This window comes from Gavialis gangeticus, unplaced genomic scaffold (assembly GCF_001723915.1).
Source record: "Gavialis gangeticus isolate Ggan-Ray unplaced genomic scaffold, GavGan_comp1, whole genome shotgun sequence".
Classification (NCBI taxonomy): Eukaryota; Metazoa; Chordata; order Crocodylia; family Gavialidae; genus Gavialis; species Gavialis gangeticus.
The window spans coordinates 38,556,557-38,578,751 of record NW_017728992.1 but is presented as its reverse complement, the minus strand read 5'-3'; positions in this window follow the sequence as shown (position 1 = coordinate 38,578,751).

Here is a 22,195-nt window from a genome sequence, read left to right as displayed (position 1 = left end):
GGGGGGGCAGATGGGGTGGGTCCATTGAGGTGACTGGAGGGCATGGATGGAGTATGCCGAGGGGATCAAGGGGATCAGGGAGGCAAGCAGAGTCTTTGTGAGGGATCGAGGGGCAGGCAGTATTTCTGGGGAGAATCAGGGGACATAGCTGAGTCTGCAGAGTGGGATCAGGGGCAAGCAGGTTCCGTAGACTTTTGGTTGGGACTGGGAGGGTTTGCTGGGTCATGGGGGGCTCGCGGGATCTGCAGGAGAGCTGGGGGAGAATGGGGGGGCTCTCCCCCACCCCTTTACGAACAGGCATTATTGTTATCCCTGCAATTCTTTCCAGATGAACAATCCCCCCTGCCAGCCCCCCCCCTCCCCCATCCTGATTTACTTCCTTGGCTCCCAGAACCAGAAAGCACTGGTAAAACTAGCATCACAAGTGGTCCATTGTGGGGGGAGGTGTTGGTCTGGATGTGGGGGAGTAGGGGCATGGGTGCTAAAAATATTCCAGAGCTAGGGGGGTGGGGAGGATAGATAAAGTGCAGCCCTGCACCTGGGGCCAGTGGCTTGGCTTTCCCTGTCCCAGGGCTGTGCTTGGAACTGTACAGAAGTTCAGTTGGATGGGTATCACCAGGCCCAGTCTAAACCAGACTACCTCCAAGGTACAAATAATTTAGATCAGGTTGGCCATTTTCAATTTCTAACTATCCTGAACTTCTGTACAACTCACACACAGAAGTGTGGGGATATTTAGGTTCATGAAGAATATAGGGATTGGTTAGCTGACCAATGATATGAAAAGATACTGTTTTCCCATGCTGTTATTGTTACAAACCTGGATTAGAACCACTAACTTAATCCCCACGCACTTCCATTGCCCCTTTAATATCTGAAGCCTGTTATTATTATTTAGAAGAGATATTTGAGGACTCTGACACCCACCCCATTATATATTTGCTTGGATGTCTGAAGAGAATTTTGCTTTGCTTTGTTGAATTCGAAGCTTATCAGATATCCAGGTTGTCAGAGACATTTTCAAATTTTTAAGAATGCTATCTATTCTGGATGGGTTGAATCAAAACTTTTAATTTCTGTTGTAAATTTAGCAAAGCAGAGCACATCCTCTTTTAGAGAATAATTTCATGCTAAGCTCCAGATATGCAATGGGGTCCAAGTCACTAAGACTTCCATGCCCCTCCTTCACCAGCACCTCTCTTCTACCATACACATGAGTACTTCTTGGTGTCTTGGGCCATGACCATTACCTCTGAGCAGTTAGCTGAGGATAGGCAGTGGGAAGAGTGTCAACTCCATTTCCCCAGCATATAGCTAGATTGGAAGAGGAGTGCTATTCTGTTACTACTATTGGCCTCTGGACAGAGTCGGGGGAAGAGTGCTGTGCAGCTATGTGCTATGGCTCTAACTTCTTGCAAGAGGGCATATTATGGGTCTCCTCCATGCGTCTGTCATGACAATCTGGGTAGATCCTCATGACTGTGCAGGGGGTAGCAGAACCATTACTTCTCTTTAATTCCACAGTAGGGATGCCTAATGCAAAGATACAAGCCCTTGATCCATAATAAATATGCTAATAAACTGAGGAAGGTTTTTCAAATACAGTTAACCCCTTATTTTATCATGACATTTTTTTTTATTTGAAGCTATTGCAATAGTTGGCTAATCTGCCATTCAGAGTGGCTCAGAGATTGGTAATCAACAAATCAACAATCTTCAAGCACCCAGGGACCCCAGATGATTAAACCCATTGTCATTTCCACTGTATCTAACTCATTTTGCTTCAGAAATAGTGCACCAGAGGAAGTTTAAGGGATTCTTATGCTTCTGTTGGTAGTGCAAAGAGAACCCAAGAAAAAGTGACACAGCAAACTTTCTAATATAATCATGACACTGCAGGAAAAGTGAAATTGCCAGTTATTTCCCCAGTGAGTAGGCTTGTAAGTTATCTAATTGATCTACATTTGCAGAGAAGTATAATTAAATCTTAGGGCAAATATATGCATTCAAATCCTGTTAACAAATAATGGGATTCACATATATAATCTCCAAACTCCCACACACAGCTTTGAAAATGTACCCTGAAGCCTAAACATAAAGACATCCACAGTGGCAACTAGAAAGTAAAAAAAAAACAAAAAAAACCCCAACCCCCATTCCCCCTGCCCAAACATTAAACAGTTTTATATCTGCTCGCAAACCAGGATGACGCATTTCATTGAGCACTGCTTTAGATGTGGGAATAGAGGGAGGTGTTTCCACAACCAAAATTATTTCTTATCAACAAGTCTGTAAAATCAGTAAGTCAAATCCAGCCCTAAAGCAGATAACAGTAAACTTACCTGTAACTGTTCAGTTTTGTGGAAGACTTCAGCTCACCTCTGTCTGTTAATTAGGGATGATTGATTAGCCCTGTTAGCATAACCAAATTATATTATCATAGAAAAATTGAATTTCTAAAGTATTATAAAAAAAAACTGACTCCTTTCCTCCTGTAGTTTCATGGTTCTGTGATTGAACTCATCATATATTTATTGCTGAATAGCATAAACCCATACAAATTAATATTAACTGTTTAATTTAGATAATGTGGTATTTACATGAATTAAGTCAGCCAATTAAGCAAACAATTAAAAGCTTGCAATATTAGCAAGTAAGTGTATAATAGACTTTTATTGGAATTTGTTCATAAGTCAATGTTATATACATTTTAATGAATTCCCTAATAGTACTGGCACATTACACAAATTAGACCAAAAGTATAGAAAAAAAAACCCTGGACAACACTAATTCTAGTTTCTTATGACTTTATGGGTATCTTAGAACAGCTCTCATTGATTTAGCTAATTATATTTGCTACTTAATCTAAATAGGATACTTCACTGCAGTTTGAATTGCAAGTTTCACTGGCAGTTTTGACACAAAGTGTTATGCACATAATTGCTGGTTATAGAAGCATTGATACAAGAAGACTTACAAAAGATTATGTACATGATTTATAAAGCTTTAAGGTTGAATTCAGAAGAGAATACTACATTATTTGGGTCACCATATTGACTATTAAAACATTACTATCAATGTTTTATCATAGAGCTTAAAGCTTTCATCTCAGGCTTTTGATCATTTTATATCAACATGGGAGTCATTACATTCATAGAAAAAAGACTTTTTCAGAGGTTTTGTCATTAAAAAAAGGATGATAGCAGATTTTGTGTCAGCAGAAAGAGAGCAACCTGTTGATTAACTCTTGTGTAGCCAGTTATGTATTCAGTAAAAATAGAACTTGACAATATTCTTCCATATTAAACACAGACATTTTCCTGTTTGTAATGCTTGAGTTGTATAAGAAATGACAAGAAGAAAAGGAATGCAAGTTTTGGATACCTACAAAATCTATAAAACTAATTCTATATTGGAATCTGCTTGACCCAAAGAGACATTTTCCCTTAGTTCTGAACTATTTTTAGTGTTGGGTGAGTCTCTGAGCTACTCTGATTTCCTCAAAAAAAGTCCAGGGGTTATTTTGAAGGAAAAAAATTCCCCATATGACTTATAAAACTGTAATATTGAAAAGTCCTGATTTATAAACCCTAATTTCTGGGGTTTCATAACTATCACAGCAAATCCACAAACATGTTTAGCTATTTATTATAAATGGAAAGCTCTATACCTATATATATACATACAGCATTCTGTATTCAGACATACAGGGTGCATCTACACATGCACTTTACTGTGGAGTAGACTAAATAGCTCCACAGTAAAGTGTCACTATCTACATATGGTATTAAGACACAGTAAACTAATTTACTCCTCCATAAAATAGTGCTGTTCTGGACAGTATTATCTATGGCAGAGTAAGTAACTGTACTGAAATGCACATTTAGAGAGTGACAGGGACTGGCTGGGGCACACGGGTGCTAAAGTGCAGGAGATGCCTGCTGCCTAGCCACATGTCTTCACACTCTTATTACCCTCAAGTTCCGGCCAGCCCCTCTGCCACCACCTGGAGCCTGGGGCTGACCACCCATGCCCTCTGCCAGCCTGGGGCAACTCCACCCCACTCAAATTGCTGCTGGCCTGGGCACAAATGTAGATGTTTTGCCTGGGAGCAGTTTCCTTTAGCTCAAACAGGTCTGGATGTTATTGTGCCACATTAATTGCACATGTAGATGCACCCACTATATAGGGACAATAAAATAATAATATTAAATGGGATTAGGTATTCCATTTTGCTGTATTGTGATTGTGTGAAAGTAAAAAGGTCCATTTCTCAGAGTGTGGGTTGTATTTTGCCTTTACACAGAAGTAGAGTGAGATTTTTGTTTGTGTTTTTTTTAAGCGTCAGTGTTGGGCCCCCTGTTTCCATTACAGACAATGAGAATCCAGAGCAAAGTGAACTAAATCCTGTCAAAAATCCCACCCTTTCATTGATAGTTTACATCTATGGGTAGACACAGCTGACAGTGTGCGCGTAGGAATCAATAACCTTGTGAGCTATACAGTATACTGTTTGTTCAATAAAACTGTTCATTTAGAGCCTGAGTTGGGTTTTGTCTTACTGACCTCCCAGCCCTACTCCAATTTCTGCTTTCTGCCCCTCTGATCTGCCTCCCATGTCTCTCTTTCTCTGCCTTTGCCTTCTCCCCAATCCCTGTCTCTTTATGCCTTCTTTCCCCAATCTTTCCTGTCCCTCTTTCTCTGTTCTTTGGCTTCCTGCCTTCTCTCCCCAATTTCTCTCCATTTGTGTCTGTTCCCAGCTTCCGTCTCTGCCCCACTACCTCCACTTTCTTTCCCTGAACTTCTCTGTGTCTCCCTCTGTTCTCCAGCTTCCATCTCTGCCTTGCTGCCTCCACTTTCTCTCCTCAAAATCCTGGGGTCTCCCTCCATTCCTAGATTCCTGTCTCTGCCCCACCACCTCCACTTTATTTCCCCAAATTTCTCTGTGTTTCCCTGCTTCCCACCTCTGCCCTGCTGCCTCTGCTTCCTCTCTCGAACTTCTCTATCCCCCTCTTTCTGTTTTCCAGCTTCCCGCCTCCTCTCCCCAATCTCTCTCCATTTGTGTCCATTCCCAGCTTCTGTCTCTGCCCCGCCACCTCCACTTTCTTTCCTCGAACTTCTCTGTGTCTCCCTCTGTTCTCCAGTTTCCGTCTGTGCCCCACTGCCTCCACTTTCTCTCCTTGATCTTCCCAGTGTCTCCCTGCATCCCTAGCTTCCCGATTCTGCCCCACTGTCTCCGCTATCTTTCCCTGATCTTTCACCCAGTCAAGTTCCTGCCAGCTCTATCCGTCACCTCTACCTGCACCTGGCTCTCTTTTCTGGCCCCCAGCACCACCCGTAGCATCCCTGATCTCCCAGCTTACCTCTGCTGCCTCCAGCAGCTCCTTGCAGCCTCTTTCTGGCACTTGGAGCCTTTCTCCAGCACCTGCAGTCACTCCCAGCTCTCCCCACTGCACCTCTCAGCTCCAAAGAGTCTCTTCACTCCAACTCCAACTCCAGCCCCAGCCCCAGCCCCAGTCTCTGTGCTGGCTTCTCCCCGGCATCACTCCTTCGCTCTGCCAGCTTTCAGCATTTTCCTTTCATCAATCAACACCAATTAACCTTAAATTACTCTAAGCCCCATCAATCTCAAGTAACCCCAGCTCCCCTCCAATCTGCTGGTTCTAATCCTGGCCCCAACAACTTTCACTCTCTTATTTTTCCCTCTCTCATCATAACCCCCATACCTCTCCCTCCTTTCCCTTCTTATGGTAATCTTTGACCCTTTATTCCCACTCCCATAGTCACCAAGCACCCTAGGTATCCCAAGTACTCCAAGCATACACATACACACCACACCACCCAAGTTAGGAACTCACCTGTGTGTATGTGTAGGTGGGTGTTATGTGTATGAACTGGCATATATATATATATAATTGTGTGCATGATCTATGAACCAGTGATCCATGTATGGGATTGGGTGTGTGGATATTGACAACTAATTTTGTCTAACTTTTGGTGTGTATAGTGTGTATGTGCTTGAATTGGTGATAGGTGTGCATGTACATAGGCTGGTAATCTTAGATGTGTATGTGCCTAGAGGGTGTGCATGCACCTAATTGGTGTGTGTATGTGTGCAATTGTGTCAACCCTTCCATCTAACAGTGCAATTTTGAGATCCTGAGAGTTTGGCCCTACAGGACAATAATGGTTAGAATAAAGTCTCATGCTTATTCATCTAAAAATCACTGTCGCAAATATTCTCTGCTATACACTTCTATTGGTGAAAATTCCTGCATGTAAATTAATTAACAGAACATGTCATTATTTAATTAGCCTTAGTACTGAATTTGAAAGAATTGCAGTATGTTTGAAAGAGTAATGAAAAATAGGGAGAGATGGTAGGAAAAGAGATTCAAGATTTCAAAAATCTTCCTCTATGACACTGGAATGAATTCAAGATGTTCCATTATTTATTTTTTTATTTTAAGTTTAAAATCAAGAGTGTGTGAAGAGACCCTGATAGCCTGCTGGTCAGGGATCTCACTTGGGATGTGACAGCCCTAACCTTGGGATGTGGAAAACCTGATATGAAATTCCTGATATGCTTTGTTGCAAGGACTTGAGCCTGATTCACCTAGTATTTAATAGGATTATCCTATTGGGAGAGGTGTCTAGCAATGTCTCTGGTAAGAGCTCTTCAGCATTATATAAATAAATATTCATTGATCCAGGGAGTAACTCCATAGTTTGGTGCTTAAGCCAGCTGAAGTATGGGAGAGTAAGGTTCTTGTTCCTTGTGTAAATTAGGATTTGAATTTCAGTGCTCCATATCCCAGGTGAATTCTCTCACCACCAGGCTGTTGTCTTTAAGGAATTTTTCCCAGTGAAAATTTCATTGGAATTTAGCACATTTTAATTAAATTATTCAGTTTCAAAGGAGAAAAAATATTTTAAAAATACTGACTAGCTCTATTTAGGTTGTGTAGTAGCATTAGCCTACTTGAATTCAATATCTAGCACAGGGTCTAGAAGTAGTGTGCTTTCAACAACATCTACCTTTATATCCTCATCCCACACACATAACAGTAGGAAATAATGTGGAGGAACCTTCACAGCTTCAGGGTTGAAGGGATGGAAGAGTCTCTGCTAGTCACTATTGGGTCCCCATTCTAGTTCTACAGGGTTGTATTTCCCTCTCTTTTTCTAAAGTGGAAGGCATTGCCAGTACTATCATGCACACCAGGGGTCGCCAACCTCTGGCATGGGCAGCCTCCATGTGTCAGAGCCTCTGTCGGTAGAACCTGACAAATTGGGGAGGGAGCAGGGAACACAACAACAGATAGGGCAGGGAGCAGAAACTAGAGCTGCAGACCAGGCAGGAGCACAAGGCAGGGGGAAGAAAGCAAAGCAATATATCAGAGAGAAGAAAGAGACTGAAGTGCCATTCAGGAAAGGTGTGGGGCTTACTTTGTGGCATGCCTGCCCGAAAGGTTGCCCCCAGTGATATAAATAATGATAGGATGACTCCACCAGTGCCAGCTGCTTATTAAGATCCTCTCTATCAATAATAATACCCTGAAAGTATTTATATTTTCATGGTGAAAATACATCTAGAACAAACTGCCTGTCTCCAGTAGTTTGGGATCAACCTATTATCTGGAGTGACAGAAAAAAAAAATCTGAGATGCACAAAAAATAACAAGCAAACTCATCAAGAAATAACATGTTTTTAAATAGTATTTAAAAGGTTGAAAGCCAATGGGTCCATCTGAGCTAAATTCCAAAGCCCACAAAATAACAAAACCAATGAAATACTGTGTTTTATGAAACTAAGAGCAGATATCATTTGAAAGAGCACTTAGGAACAGCTGACTGAGAAGGGAAATGGCAGTGACATATCATTTAATGTGAAGTGTATAATTTTACTGGACTGTTAATGTGACAGTAAGATTGAATAGCCTTCCCATTTGACATTGCTGAATAAAGTTTTAAAATGAAAAAAAGATGTCCACTTAAGCTGTGTACAGTATGTGACTTGATTAGTGAACACAAAGCAGTAGGATTACATTTGTCTACTTGTAAATATTTTCATTTGTGTGCCTGCATGCACTGCAATTTAAGCTCAATGTTTAAGGCCTTTTTGTACATAGCAAGCTTTTACTGGTCTATCTGCTCTTAAAAAGAACATAGATTATGAAACCTACCAAATTCTATCCACAGTTGTAGTGATTCTGTAACAGCAAATATTAGTTGTTTAGTTGCACTAATTAAAAGCTCCCAAGCATCATGTATATCAGTGACACAGCATGTCCCCTTGCTGAGAAAATGGTGATATGCTTTAAACTAAAGTTGATTGAATGCATTTTAGTTCAAAGTCACTGTTTTCTCAGTGCAGAGGCACACTGCGCTGCTAATACATGTGACGTGCAAAGCTGCCAGAGTATGTCAATTTATGTGCTCCAGTGCATTGGAGCAGGATTTTCAGTGCATCAAAGCAGGTTCTTCTCGTGTGTAACTGCCCATGTACCATTTAGATAATGCACAGTAAAATAGGTTGATGCACATTTTTCTAGTACCTCACAGTGGACATACTAGATTTAATGTGTATTATCTAAAGCACATTCATTGAATGTGTAGTTGTTTCCAGTATTTATGGACTTTAATCCACATATTAATGGGTGCTTTGTTTGCATACTTTTACTTTGCTTCTGGTGTCAAAGACTTTGGAAGGGCCTTGTTACATGGTAATTTTAGGCAGTTCCTGGAGCCCTTGACCCTTGGATTGGTCACACATTAACACCTTTAAGTGGCTTAAAACACTCATTATGCAACTCAAAGTTATGCCACTCCAGGGCAGGACTATCTCTGATCCATATAACCTTGCATCAGATTCCATGATGGTACTGTCCCCCAAATTGTGGGACACGCCAGAAATTCCAGAGACCCAAAGATCAGTGTTGGTGCTGGAGACACTCAAGGATCCATGCCCAGGGACTTGTAAGTTATGGGGAAGAGCCATTAGATTGGTTTGGGTGACTAGGGTTTATGTGGATCTAACTCCATTTTTGTGCCAAGGCCAAGCACGGAGAGGCAGGAGGGAGGATGTTAATTTTGTAAGTGACGAATATATCCACTGCTTGCAGTTACACAATGTTTTGCTTACATGGGTGTGGGTGTGGGTGTGGGTGTGATGTGCCCTCTCTTAAAGTTGCTTGGGGGGAAGCATTAATTCATTTAATTGTAGGAATTTGTGCTGCTGTGAGATGTACAATGAATTTCTTAGAGGACTGGGGAGACATCTACGTTCCTGCATAATTGTTCTTTGTGGGTAGCTGCATTAATTCACCGAGTGGCAGGGATGCTGCTCGGTGATCGCCAATAGTCTGTCCACTGCAGGGATTGGGGACAAGAACTTTGACCATGAGCACCTTCCCCCACCCCCCATTTCTGTTACCAGTTACCACATCCTCTGGAAGGCGGGGATGCATTGCAAAGCGTGGACAGCAGCATGCACTGGAGCTGAGCAAATGAGCAAACACTGCCGCTGGTAGCAAGTCAAGAGAAAGCATGATGGAGGCTTTGGTGGCAGACTTGGAATTGTGAGTAAGGTTTGTGGATGATTGGTGGGATGAACTCTGGGAGGTGTATAGAAAGGCTGAAGAATGAGAGGCAGTAATTCACTGGGACATCATGGCCAGCACAAAGGAATTCCTTGACACGGCCAGAATGTGCTCTCAAGATATTGTGGAGAGTCAGTGAATGTAGGGCATGTTTAGAGAGGAGCTCCTTTGACAGATGACCCTGGCTCCCCATTTGTGAGCTGTGCCCCCTGGAGCCATCCATGCAACATCCACTGTGTGTGCCCCTTTGCATGAGCTGACCCTCATAGAGACCCCTAATCATGATCAGCCCCACATAATGACAACTTCATCCACAGCCACTGTTCCTGACAGCAAGGGGCACCCCTACTCTAGCAGGCCAAGGACAGTGCCACTACACTTAGGGACAAAGGGAAGGGTGAGACAGAGGGCACACTGGGGGGAAGATAAGCCTATGATGGGTTTTTAGTTGTTAGTGCTGTTACTTCTGCAGGAAATTGGGGAGTAGGCATTGTGTTCCTGCATTATTTCAGTTCTGCTTTGGTTACTATCAATAAAATAAATGCTTTGGTGAAATGAAAATGAATTTTCATCCATGTCCATCTGGTGTAATGGGAAAAGTTGTAGAGGGAGGTAAGCCAAACCAGAGAAAACCAGGCTTGTTTCAGACACTTTGCGCTTATGAAAGAGGACATGTCCACCTCTGTACTTGTGAGGGCAGGGGGGAGTGTCAACCCAGAATGTGGGTACTGTGGGGTACAGCAGTGAGCAGTAATCAGGGAAGATGCACAGCACCCATAATATTTCTTCTGAGCACATGCAGCCTCTCAGTACTCCCTAGCCACCCCACCCAAGGGGAGACTGTGGGGTGGGGGGGAGGGCTTTCAAGGTCTGAGCTTTTATCATTGTGACCAGAGAAAGACAGCATTCAAACCAAGGCCAGGTGGTGGTGGACTGGCCCAGAATTTTGTTAATGTGGGGAGCAGTAATTGGGTTGGTGCTGCACAGTGCACATAATATTTCTTCTGAGTGCATGAAGCTTCTCAGGGATCAGGAGTTCATTTTTATGGTGATTGGCAGTGGAGAAGAACAAAGAAAATTCGAAACCAGGCAGGCAGGCTTGACTAACTGCTAATTGCCATTATTGAAAAACAGCCATCCCCATCATCAGCTCATGCAAGCCTTTCACCCTACAAGCCAGCAAACCCCCCCCCTTCACCCTTCTACACTTCCCCTCCTAGAAACAGAGAACATGAAGTGAAGGATTCAACAAAGCAAATAGAAACCTTTATTTAAAAAAGAAATATTAATCATAATTAAACAAACCTTTTCCTTGACATGGCACTGGACCACCATCTTGTTGTGCCGCCACTAACCCATTGTCCTGAAAACATCAAACTAGGTGTGCTCATTAGCTCACAGGCTGCAGACAAACTGGCACACAACCTCAGGGTCCCTCAGCACCCACACCAGGCTCTTTGTTTTGGCAAAGGCCCAATTTAACCTGTGCACCCCTGTCCATGCCATGTTCCCCTGAATGTCAGACATTTCAAATCAGTAAGGGGTACCCTGGGGAGCTGTGCACACAGTTTATAATTCTTGAGGTGACAGGACCAAGGGAAGTTTATTCTGCTCCCACCCTGTTGTTGCTGGGAATAGTTTGGACATCAGACTTGCTGGCACCTGGCAGGGTCAAGACAGGAACGGGGGATCTGTATCAGTGGCAACTTTGTATGTTATACTTGTTCTAGGTGTCTTTTAGCCCTGCTAGATCATTTAGCCCTGTGTATGCCATGGCACAGTATCAGGCTGTGATGTCAGGACATGGCAAAACGTTGGCTACCCAGTGACCCATGTGTCAGGACACCGCTCCCAGTGGGACACAGTCTGAACTGCTGAGAAGTTCAGACATAGCTGGTGAGGGAACGAATGCTGATAGAACTCACCCACTTGTCAGGTTTACATAAAACCAGCGCATGAATTAATGGTGTTAGGGGGACAGTTACTCCACAGCCAGCTAAAAAGGCATGTTTTAGAGGTTCAGGGTGGAGGGGAGCAGGGGTTCCTCTTAGCTGTTGCTGGGCAGTCTGGGGATTTTTTCTGGGCATGCAAGAGCTATGCTGTGAGACTGTTGCACATTTTGGTGCCAGTCAGTGGCACCCCCTGGTGTCCTAAAACTTCCATTACACACAAATACCTGCAAATTGTGGCGGCACTTGGTGGACAAGGGGGCTCACTACACAAAATCTGTAGCGACACCCAATGGGCAAAGGAACTCACTACATGACATTCAGTGAATTACCATGTATATGTGACAGATTAATGGCTGCACCATTCCAAGTTGTGTCATCACAAACTAACTACATCAGGATGGGGATTAGTTTATGACAACACAAGACCATTTAAGTTGCCAAAAACTTGTGTACTTGTAAAGTATGACATCATTAAGCCAAACAAAAGGAAAATGTTTGTCACATGTATAAGCACCCCAGCTACCTATACTTAGGGTATAGACAGATATAACAAGTGTATCAATATCAAAGGATATCCATACAAGCTGTTACTATGCAACAGTTATATCTGCATGACCCTGCAGTGATATAAGTGTAGCAACGGCACTCCAACTTTAGCCCTGTTTCATTCAGTGTTAGGGAGTTTTAGCTAATTTATATTGCTATAAGATCACACAGAGGCAACAAATGGTAACAACTGATATGTATTTTCCAAATGCCTTCTCCATCTCCCCTTTTAGAAGAGATAAAGTGTTTATAGAATGAAAAAATGTATGTTTTTCCATACTCTGTCATCTATGTTTATTAAGTGTGCATCAAAAACAATAATATCAATCAATGGGCATAAATCTGTTTACTGAACTTTAGTAAGATCCAGAGAGTGCAGAGATCTAGGTTGCCATATAAATATATATTACAGTATTCTGAGGCCCAGTGATAGCATTGCCATTCAGCACAATGGAATCATTCTTATCACAGTTGAACACAGTAACAAAAAATACCATATTTACTTGAATCTAAGATGACCCTTCAATTATTATATCCCATACATGGAAATTTTATAAATTTGTTATAATTTTCCATGTATAAAATCTAATTATTGGAGGATTATCTTTAAATCATCTATCGCACCACTACAGGGGGGGGGCAGGTTGTGTGGGGAGCTCAAATAGCTTTCCCCCTACTTGTGCCTACCCCTGTGCCAACTCTCCCCCCACCCACAGCTTCTGCCCCCTGCTTGTCCCCTAGGATCTGTTATTCCTGTACCCCACCAGCTTCCACCTATGGCATTGAGCATGGACTCAGTCCAGCCCCCATAGCAGTCATATGGCCTGTGTGCTGCTGCTGGTGGGCCAGGATGGGGCCGAGCCCCAGGTAAGGTGGTGAGGCTCTAGAGCAGAGACTGCAGCAGGGGAAGATGGTGGGAAGAAGCTGCAGATGGGAGATAGAAGAATGAAGAGGTGCAGGAGGAGACAGGGAAACAGACAGCAACTCTGGCTCTGGCCCTTCTCTAGGGTAAGGGTTGGAGCCTGAGACACAGCAGCTGCTTTCCCTCCCCATTGACCTCATACATGATTCTAAGATGATAGGCTTGCCTCCCATATTAAATGGGGAGGCTTTATCTTACAATCAAGTATATATAGTAAATGAGCACCACTGTTCAAAAACATCTAATGATATAGGTAAAGTTATTTCTTTTTTTCTTAACAGGATGCTGTATATTAAAAACATTTTCAAAGGATTAGTTAGTTTTGATTATAAATGAAAAATGACCCTTTTTTAAAAGATTGAATAATCCCATGTAAAATTATTTCTACCATTTTATTGTAACAAATACTATTTGGGTCCTATTTATAAACCCAGACAGTCAAAACAATATTCATTGTGTTTTAAACAAGGAAAAATGGTTCAGTAGCAAAGGTAGAATTAGCTCATAAGCATGTTAATTTTTTCTCACAATAAAGCAAATAAAAGTATGCTTCTCTCTTATATTTGACAGTCCCTAGGCTATGTCTTTCTTTAGTGCTTTAAGAATTATTAATTGAAATTAAAAAATGTGAACTGAGAATGTTCTGAAGCCATTTGCATAAGGCATATAATTCCCTTGACGACAGTCCATTAGCTTCTTGGTTCTCAAAGTCTCTAAAAACAGAAGATGGAAATGTTTAAAACATCTTAGTCATGAAACTGTGAATAAATAATCTGCAAATTATATTAATGAAAATATATTCATGTCCTGAGAGCTATATATTTTAGTGGGTTAAAAAAAATTAATTGAAATACAAAGCTGCTAATCCTTTGTTCCTGTTCAAAACTATGCAGCTTTCCTCCTTTCCTCATTTATTGTGTGCTTTGAAAATGCTAAAAATATTGACATTTTAGAAGAGTTAAAATATGAACACAGGTGAGATCCAATCATCATGGGCGGATGGAAGATTTTGAAAAGCAGGGAGCACATGGTGTGCACATCATCCCATATATCACAACACATAACTTTCTACAGTTAAAGATAAACTAGAAGCTTTATTAATATAGCAGGGAGATAGCTCTATCTTATTCAATTGCACTCTGGGAGGACATGGGGGGTGTGTGCCCTGGATCTGTGTGCGGGGCAGGGTGGGCTGCTGCTGCAGGCTGAGGTTGGGGTGGCACCAGGCTCTTCCTGGTGGGAGGGTTGGACCAGGCTGCATTTGGGGTGGACAGTGGTGGCAGCACTGGGAACAGGGCTATGTGGGGGAGGTGCCTACAACCACCCAAAAATTTGTCTTAGCCCCCACAACACCCCTTCCAGTGCTGTTGCTGCCTGCCACAAGCACAGTGCTGCCCAAGCCCTTGCCAGGAAAAGCCTGGTTCTGCCCTGGCCCCAGCCCACAGCGGCAGCCCGCCCTCCCCTGCATGCAGATCCTGGGCACATGGTCCCATGCCCTCCTGGTGTTCATGCAGCAGTGGGAGCTGACACCCCCCTCTCCATGCTGCACGCTCCCGGGATGAGCCATTTGTGGCTGTTCCACAACCTGCCCCACTGTACAGGGCCTGCCCTTGCCCCAGCCCCACTCGCTATGGAGAATGCAGATCAAGGCCCCAGTGGTGAGAAAGGGAATGGGGCACAGGCAGGAGCAGGGGCTGGGGTAAGTGCCCCCCCCTCCAGGCACCCACTTGGCTCAGCCAGGGCCCTGCTCACCCCAGTCCCTGCTCCTGCCTGTGCCCCACTCCTTCCCTCACTGCTTGGGTCTCAATCTGCACCCCCACGGCCCTTTCCCCTCTCCCTGCCCCTTCTCCCACAGATGTTCCTGCTGGGGGGCAGTCCCCAAATAATTATTTCTTCCTCCACCTGGATCTCTCCCCACAGACTGACCTGCTGGGCAAAGGGGAGGAGGAGGGGGTGGCGGTAGATCCTCAGTTGCTTTGTAATTTTAAAAAGTGATCTCCTACTTAAAAAGGTTGGAGACCACTAGTCTAAACAGTGTCTTTAATACTTCACTGTCAGTTATTCTGACACCTGAATAAATATTACTACACCTAAGTTAAGGTTTTTAGCTAAAGCTAAAAACAATCTGTAGGGCTGTAAAATAGAAGAAACACATTACCAGGATTGGCTAGCAGACATCAATATTGCAAACGAAAGGATAGTTTTAATAGTAAAACATGAAGACCAATAAAAAGGTTACAAGGTTATTGAAACTTGTGAGGTAGAAAGAGAGTAACAGGAATTAAGTAGATAATAAGGAAACATGAAGACATTTGACTCCCACATTATTACCTGAATAGGAATACCGCTGCCCTTCCCAAGTAGTTGGGTTTAAAGTTTGGGTAGAGAAGGAATCAAAGGAATCACCCCCCTGCCCCTGCAACCCACCTTTGGATTGGCTCTCACCATATCTATTTCTTAAAGGGGAGAGGAGGCTTCATGCTCATGTCTATTCTAGATATTGATCACCTACAAGTCCCAAATTTTGGCTGGTTGCTCATGTCAAAAAGAGGAAATTCTTACCTGCCTTCATTTAGAGCTGATCTATACTAGATCTGACTAGATTTATTTGCAATTGATTATCTTAAGATTAAAAGTGACTACTTGTACTTCCCCTTAATAATGTATCTTCAATTTATTTATATTTCTTTTAAAATCTGTCACAGATTTTTTTTTCCTTTAGTATATGAAAATGACAGGAATGGCAACATTCTGAAAGCTATCTGAGGACAGATGGTTTGATTTAATAAAAAAAAATGTTAATAAGATTCTTTAGAGTTTCTATAAAATAAAGTTTTAGTTTTTAAAGTTTTTTTACATTGTGCATATGTTTGGTAATACAATACAAAGGTGTGAGTAAATTCAATTGTGTTTTAGGAAAAATTAAAACAGTTTTCTGGATTCTGAAATGAATTGTAAGATGGGAAAAAAAGCAAAAAAACTAATTTATAAAAGCTTTGGAACCACTAGTTTTATAGACCTAAATCAAGTTCTGAAGTACAGCCTAAGTGACATCACAGGAAAAGCTAAGTTTGGTTTTTCATAGTAACTGGAAGTAAAATGACCAGAATAATTAATCAAAGTTCTGCAGATATGATTTAAGCATCCAGAATATAAAGCCAACAGCTAAACACAATTTCAGTAATTAATTTGATATCTGAAATAGTGAGCATCCAGAAGACCAATAATAAAAATGACTCCTTTATTGTATTTTTCAAAGTGCAGAAAACAGACTGAGACTGAGAATGCTCCAATGGATGTGTGGAGTGAGGAAGATGGATACATGAAGCGTACTTACATCAGAGGATTGATGAAGGTAGTAGAGACATTTAAGAAAATATAAGAGAGAAGACTGGCATGCTATGGGTATGTTTGCAATAATACGGAAAAGAAATTACTAGAATGGCACTATCAGGGACAAGAGAAAGAGGAAGACCGAAGATAAGATGGAGAGATATAGTGGAGAGAGACATGAGAAAGGAGTTGAAAAAAAGATATATATGATGAAACTGGTGGAAAGCCAGGATCTGCAACAGCAACCCTGTTTGGATGGGACAAGCAAGAGGGGAAGAAGAAGATGTTCATGAGAAATCATAATACCAAATTATGAAACTTTGCAAAACTCATTAAGTCTGTCATGGGAAATCATCCTTACCTGCAGTCCTGTATAGTACTTCTTGTTTTTAGCCCTTAAAGAAACTTCAGTGCGCAGCCATGTTACAACCATCATCAAAGTTATTCAGTGGTTCTGATTAAGCACAGCAAAGACTTATAGTTGTAGCAATAGCTATATTTCATGATGATATTAAGATCTGATACAAAGATCTTGGCCTACAAAGCCATTTGAAGTTCACACCCAATTGTACTGGTTCTACAGAATCTACCATATCCTTATTTACTGTTTATTGGACATTTTAAAGATCCTAAAGCCATATTTTCAGACTAGATGCATTAAAATGAGTGATTCAAATTCTAAATATGTAGAAATTGCTTGTATTTTGTACACTTTTTGATAGTACCTCTTATTGCAAATATACCTCTGCTTAAGAGTGAGGGGTTCTTGTGGCTGAAGAACTCGATAGCAATATCAAACCCTTCCAGCTGGTGATCACAAGAGTCTGAATTTAATCCATGTACAAGTTTAATTCTAGGTAAAAGTCTTGGTCCTTTTACTTTAAGCTATACGCTAAAGGGAACAACAACACAAATTACAAAATATATTAAAGTGAACAATGTAAAATCATGAATATTTCCTCATTTCTAAAGTATGTCACCCTTAATAGGTCACAGCTCTTGCTAAGACAAGTAATTGTTTGTTTCAGGTTTGGAAACAGCTAAAAAACAAAAGTGACTGGAGAACAATTCATTGTCTGTTACAACCTTTCTATTCATTCTGCTTGGGTGTATTTGAAAGAGAAACTTCTGTGGTGACAGCATAAATACTGGAAATTGGAATTATACTTCTCTTGGCATCAGTCACTGTTCATCAGTGAGGAAAAATGGTTCTTCTAAAGATAATAAATCTGAGCCTGCTTCTATTTTTCTTTTCCTTTCCTGTAAAGGCAGGCTGCAAACAAAAGTCTTATGAATCAAAGTTTTTGAGCAAGTTCTGTAACACTTTCTGTAAAAGAATGGTGAACTAGCAACAAAAGTCAAAAGCACTTAATGTTGTTTTGCCCCTTGACATAGAATGTTATCCGTGTGATTTATAGACCATAGTAAACACGATATGGTAAATTATTGAAAGACTGCCAAAAAATCTCTATTGTAGGGCAGAAATGGCACAGATAAAACAATTTATTTTGCAGATCTTACTTTTTGGAGCATTGTTTTTTCCACTAATGGGATTGGTAGCTTGGACAACAAGCTACAGGGGTCCAAAATTATCAAAAGACATAGCTTCTCTTTAACAGAAATGATATATCTGAGCTGTAGTTTGGTTCATCATAGGTTTTATTAGCACATGAAGTGGAAGTCTTGCATGTTGGTGTTTACTATGGGGAACAGAAACAAGTCACCTGAGTGTATTTCACAGCACCAGGATTTTACATAGTCACCAGCTGGGAAGCATGTAAAGAAACATCTAATCATTGCCCCCTGCACCATCTTCATGCCCCACAGTGAAATGTTGGCACATAAATTATTCTCTTTCATTTGGATTCACCTGGTGAGATTGAAGTTTCTATGCAGATGAAAGCAAGACACAGTATTCTTTTGATTGTTTATTAATTATTTATTTATTGATAGAAGTGTGGCCACTGAAATTATCCTGGCATCCTTGTTGAAAAATGTGATTGCTTCCTTTTTGTCATTCCTATTTAAATTGCTGCTGCAATTTCAAATACCATTTTGTAATCTTGCATGGTATGATATCAACCAAAACATACTACAGGCAGTCCTCTGCTTACAACATTTTGAGTTATTACATTTTGCACTTACAACGTTTATAAATTGACACCCTGTTTCAACTTTATGACATCAGCTTTGACTTTACAATGCTTGATCTGATGCATTGCTTATTTACCTGGAGAACATCTGTCCAAACTTCCCTGGACACTTTTTTTAAGAAAGTAGACAAGACTCTAGAAAAACCTGCAGCCAAGACTCCTGAGAAAACTCCAGCCAAGAACCCTTCAAAAAGTCCAACCAAGAGCCTTACAAAAAGTCCAGCAAAGTCACCTCAAAGAAGTCCTTCCAAATCAATATGATTGCTATTTACAATATAAATACATTAATGTAGCTATATTACTCATCTATAATTGATTAAGTACAAAATTCTGTGGTATTTTTTATGAAAATAGGGTATTGGGCCTTGGTTCAGCAGCCAATCCCCCATTTATAACATTGTTTCTTATGAGAAAATTGGTTCCAAGTTACAACATTTCAACTTAAGACACTGTATTCAGGAACCAATTGTGTCATTAAGTCCAAGGACTGCCTGTTCTAGAAAAACAGTTACCATTAATATTATGGATGATAACATAAATACTGATTGTTGAGGACATCACATTTTAACTCACATATATGGTGTATAGATAGATATGTCAATCAGGACTCATACAAGAGATGGTATCTTTTATTAGACCAACAAAATAAAAGATATCATCTCTACTATGAGTCCTTATTGCCTTTTCCTCTAGACCAATACAGCTACAACTTAAATAATAGGGCTCTGTGAGGCTTAGGACCGCACTTCAGATCCTGAGGAGATTTGGACACTTCAGATGCCAAAGCAGCATGTCTGGATCAAAGTGCTGGCTTCTTTAGGCTTTCTGAAGCAGTTTGGACTTTCAAAGTTCTTCAGAAAAGCTTCGGTGCTGCTTCAGAGATCCGGCCATAGGGTATAATGGGAAATCAATGAAATATATGTAACTTTGTTGTTTTTTATCTGATTTGGATGAAACATGCAGGGTTGGTAGCCACTGCTAAGAGCATGAAGGTTGCCAAGTTTCAAGAAGATAGGTGAAGGGGCTTGTGGGGAACTGCACCCCAAATTCTTGAAAGCAAAACTCATATCATGTGTATGTGTTACCCTACAGGCAGGAGAAAACTTCAGGAGTGGTCACCCCTGCTGAGGCCACAAAGTCTGCCAAGTCTCCCCACTTTGGAGCCACTTCAGCCGAATCAATGTGGGAAACCGATACAGAGCTCCAGATTGGATTGCTGGCATCTGAAGCAGCTGGAACCGAAGCTGAATGGAATAGCTGCCTGTTCGCACAGGCCTACTGGACACCTAGATAGATATGTGACTTTTTGCAGGTAACATCTCAGCAATGGGACTCAGGAGTATCACTATCCACCAATATGATTATTCTCTCGTTCCAAAAACCCAATCCTGCAAAATATGCATCTCAGTACACTCAGGGAACCTTTTCTAGGAGGAAAGTGTTTGCAGATGTCACAGCCCCAGAGCTGGCGAGCCAAGCTCACGGTCGTGGTCACGGTGGGGGCGGCCGGGTGGTGGCAATTGGAGTGGACAGGCGGGAATTTTTGGCAATGGAGTACTGAGCGGCACGGAAGCGTGTGGTTTCTTAAACAAGTGGGATTTATTTGACTTATGCCTCTGTCCTCAGTTGAATGGATGTCCCCCCGAGGGAGGGGCTCCTTAACCTTTTATAACAATTTGGTGGCCAATTAGAATGCGTCCCTCAAAGAACTTTCTAGCCGAATGACATCATGCTCTTAGCTGACTGAGCATATGTGAGTCTGAGCTCTCCGTTGTTACCAAGCATGCTCAGGGCTGAAAAGTAGGTCAGCCTGACTGACAGCTCTTGGGGTCGCCCAGGGGACACATGCTGGGTGAGCCCAATGGAAAATTCCATGAGCCTGTCTTGCGCATGTCAGCTTTAATTCTCTCTGCATTGGCAGCATTCAGTCAAAATTTTCCTTGACAGCAGAATTGGGGCCAAATGTAGCGATAAGTGTATATTCCTGGATGTTATATGAGTATATGAGGATGAATGGTATTGGGGGATGGAGGGAAAGGGAAGGGGAAGTCATGAACAAAGACATTTTTTTGATTAATTTAAATAATAAAGAAAAAAATTGTAAATCAGGCAACGGGTAAATGTTAGGGGAAGATATAACTTATATGCATATTTTGCTTGAACTCATGTGTGAATTAGAGTTTTGAGTTTATTTTTACTTTTGATCCTTAAGTTTTAGATTTTAGTAAGGCAAAAGTACCCTGACCATATAAATTTACTAGAAATATGAGTGAACTGACATCCCACTTCTATCTGGGTCTTACAGATGTACAAGTCCTTTGTCCCAGTTTAAGTACCTGTGAAACATGCGAGATAAAATGTGCTAATACTTCTTTCTGGGATATCACTATGTGCATCTGTCAGTTAATGCAGGTAATTCAAGTTAATTAGAGGTCATTCCAGGGGCAAGTCTATTAAGCTCTGAGCTCTTGCTGGAAATGGTACAGGAATGCAGTTTGGAAGAACTTTGTGTGTAAATGGCTGTGTTGCTTTTGTTTTAAACCAGATCAAAACCCAGGACAATCAAGCCACTTGAAATGAGTTGTCTTTAAGGTGGAGGAGGGCAGATCCCCACAAATTAATAAAGAATTATGCAAAATCCTGGAAGTTCAAAACTGTAGCTGATCAAGGCTTATTTTGTCATTTTTCCCCCTGAACAAAATGAGTTTTCTATACAGTCAAATATTTAAGGCCGAAAATGTTTAATTTGGCTGACTTTCTTCCACTGGAAAAATTAAAGCAATATTTTATTTTTAAGGTAGGTTTAGCAGTAGGCTGTTTCATAGGTTCATGGTAGTTCTAGTCTGGGTGCCTTCTGCCTCATTTATTTCAGTGGGCTGAGATTACTGCTTTCTGTGTGCCTCATGTTGCCTAGTAGTTTACCTTTGGGATGAGCCAGAAGGAGATACCTATAACCATAGTGCTTTAGTAGTTACCTGCTACTTTGTGTGATCATTAAAATTGGTCCAGTTCAGTCCAATCTAATTATTTTACTTTCTAGTGCATAATAGGTCAGTCTTTGTATCCCAGGTCAGTTCCCTTAATCTGTCCAAAATATTAATGTCTCCAGTGTTACTTCTCACTTCAGAGTGGTATGAAGAGTTCCTCTAAACCAGGCCAGAGCAACCCAGTTCCAGTCTAATGTGTGCCAGGTAGCTTTTGTGGCATGTCAGGGGCAGAGACTGTCCCTACACCCCCACTATGGCCAGGCAGTTTCCCCCACTTGCACTACCCCATTTTCTGATGGCAAAGGTGCATTCTCCAGCTGGGAGCTGTGCTGGGATCATGCATCTGCAACAGCATTTGCACTACTGATACTTCTCACTGCTCTCCTTTTCTCCCCCTCAGCTGTGGCACAGGCAGAGCTGGAAGGTGCCAAGCCCTAGTGCATAACCCTACTGGCTGGAAGCTGCACCAATACTGCAGTGGGGGAGCGAAGAAGCTGTGACAGCATAGACACAGTTTGAAGATACCTGGTCATTGCACAGCTTTTTCCTGGATGGAATCTGCATTCACATCACAGCTAAGATGGCTGGGTGGAGAGAAGTGGTGTTAACATGGGCACAGCTCTCAGCTCCCTGCTTCTGGCATGGGTGCAAACAAAAAACACCTAACTCATGTCAGACCATAGCTGGAAGGGTGGGGAGA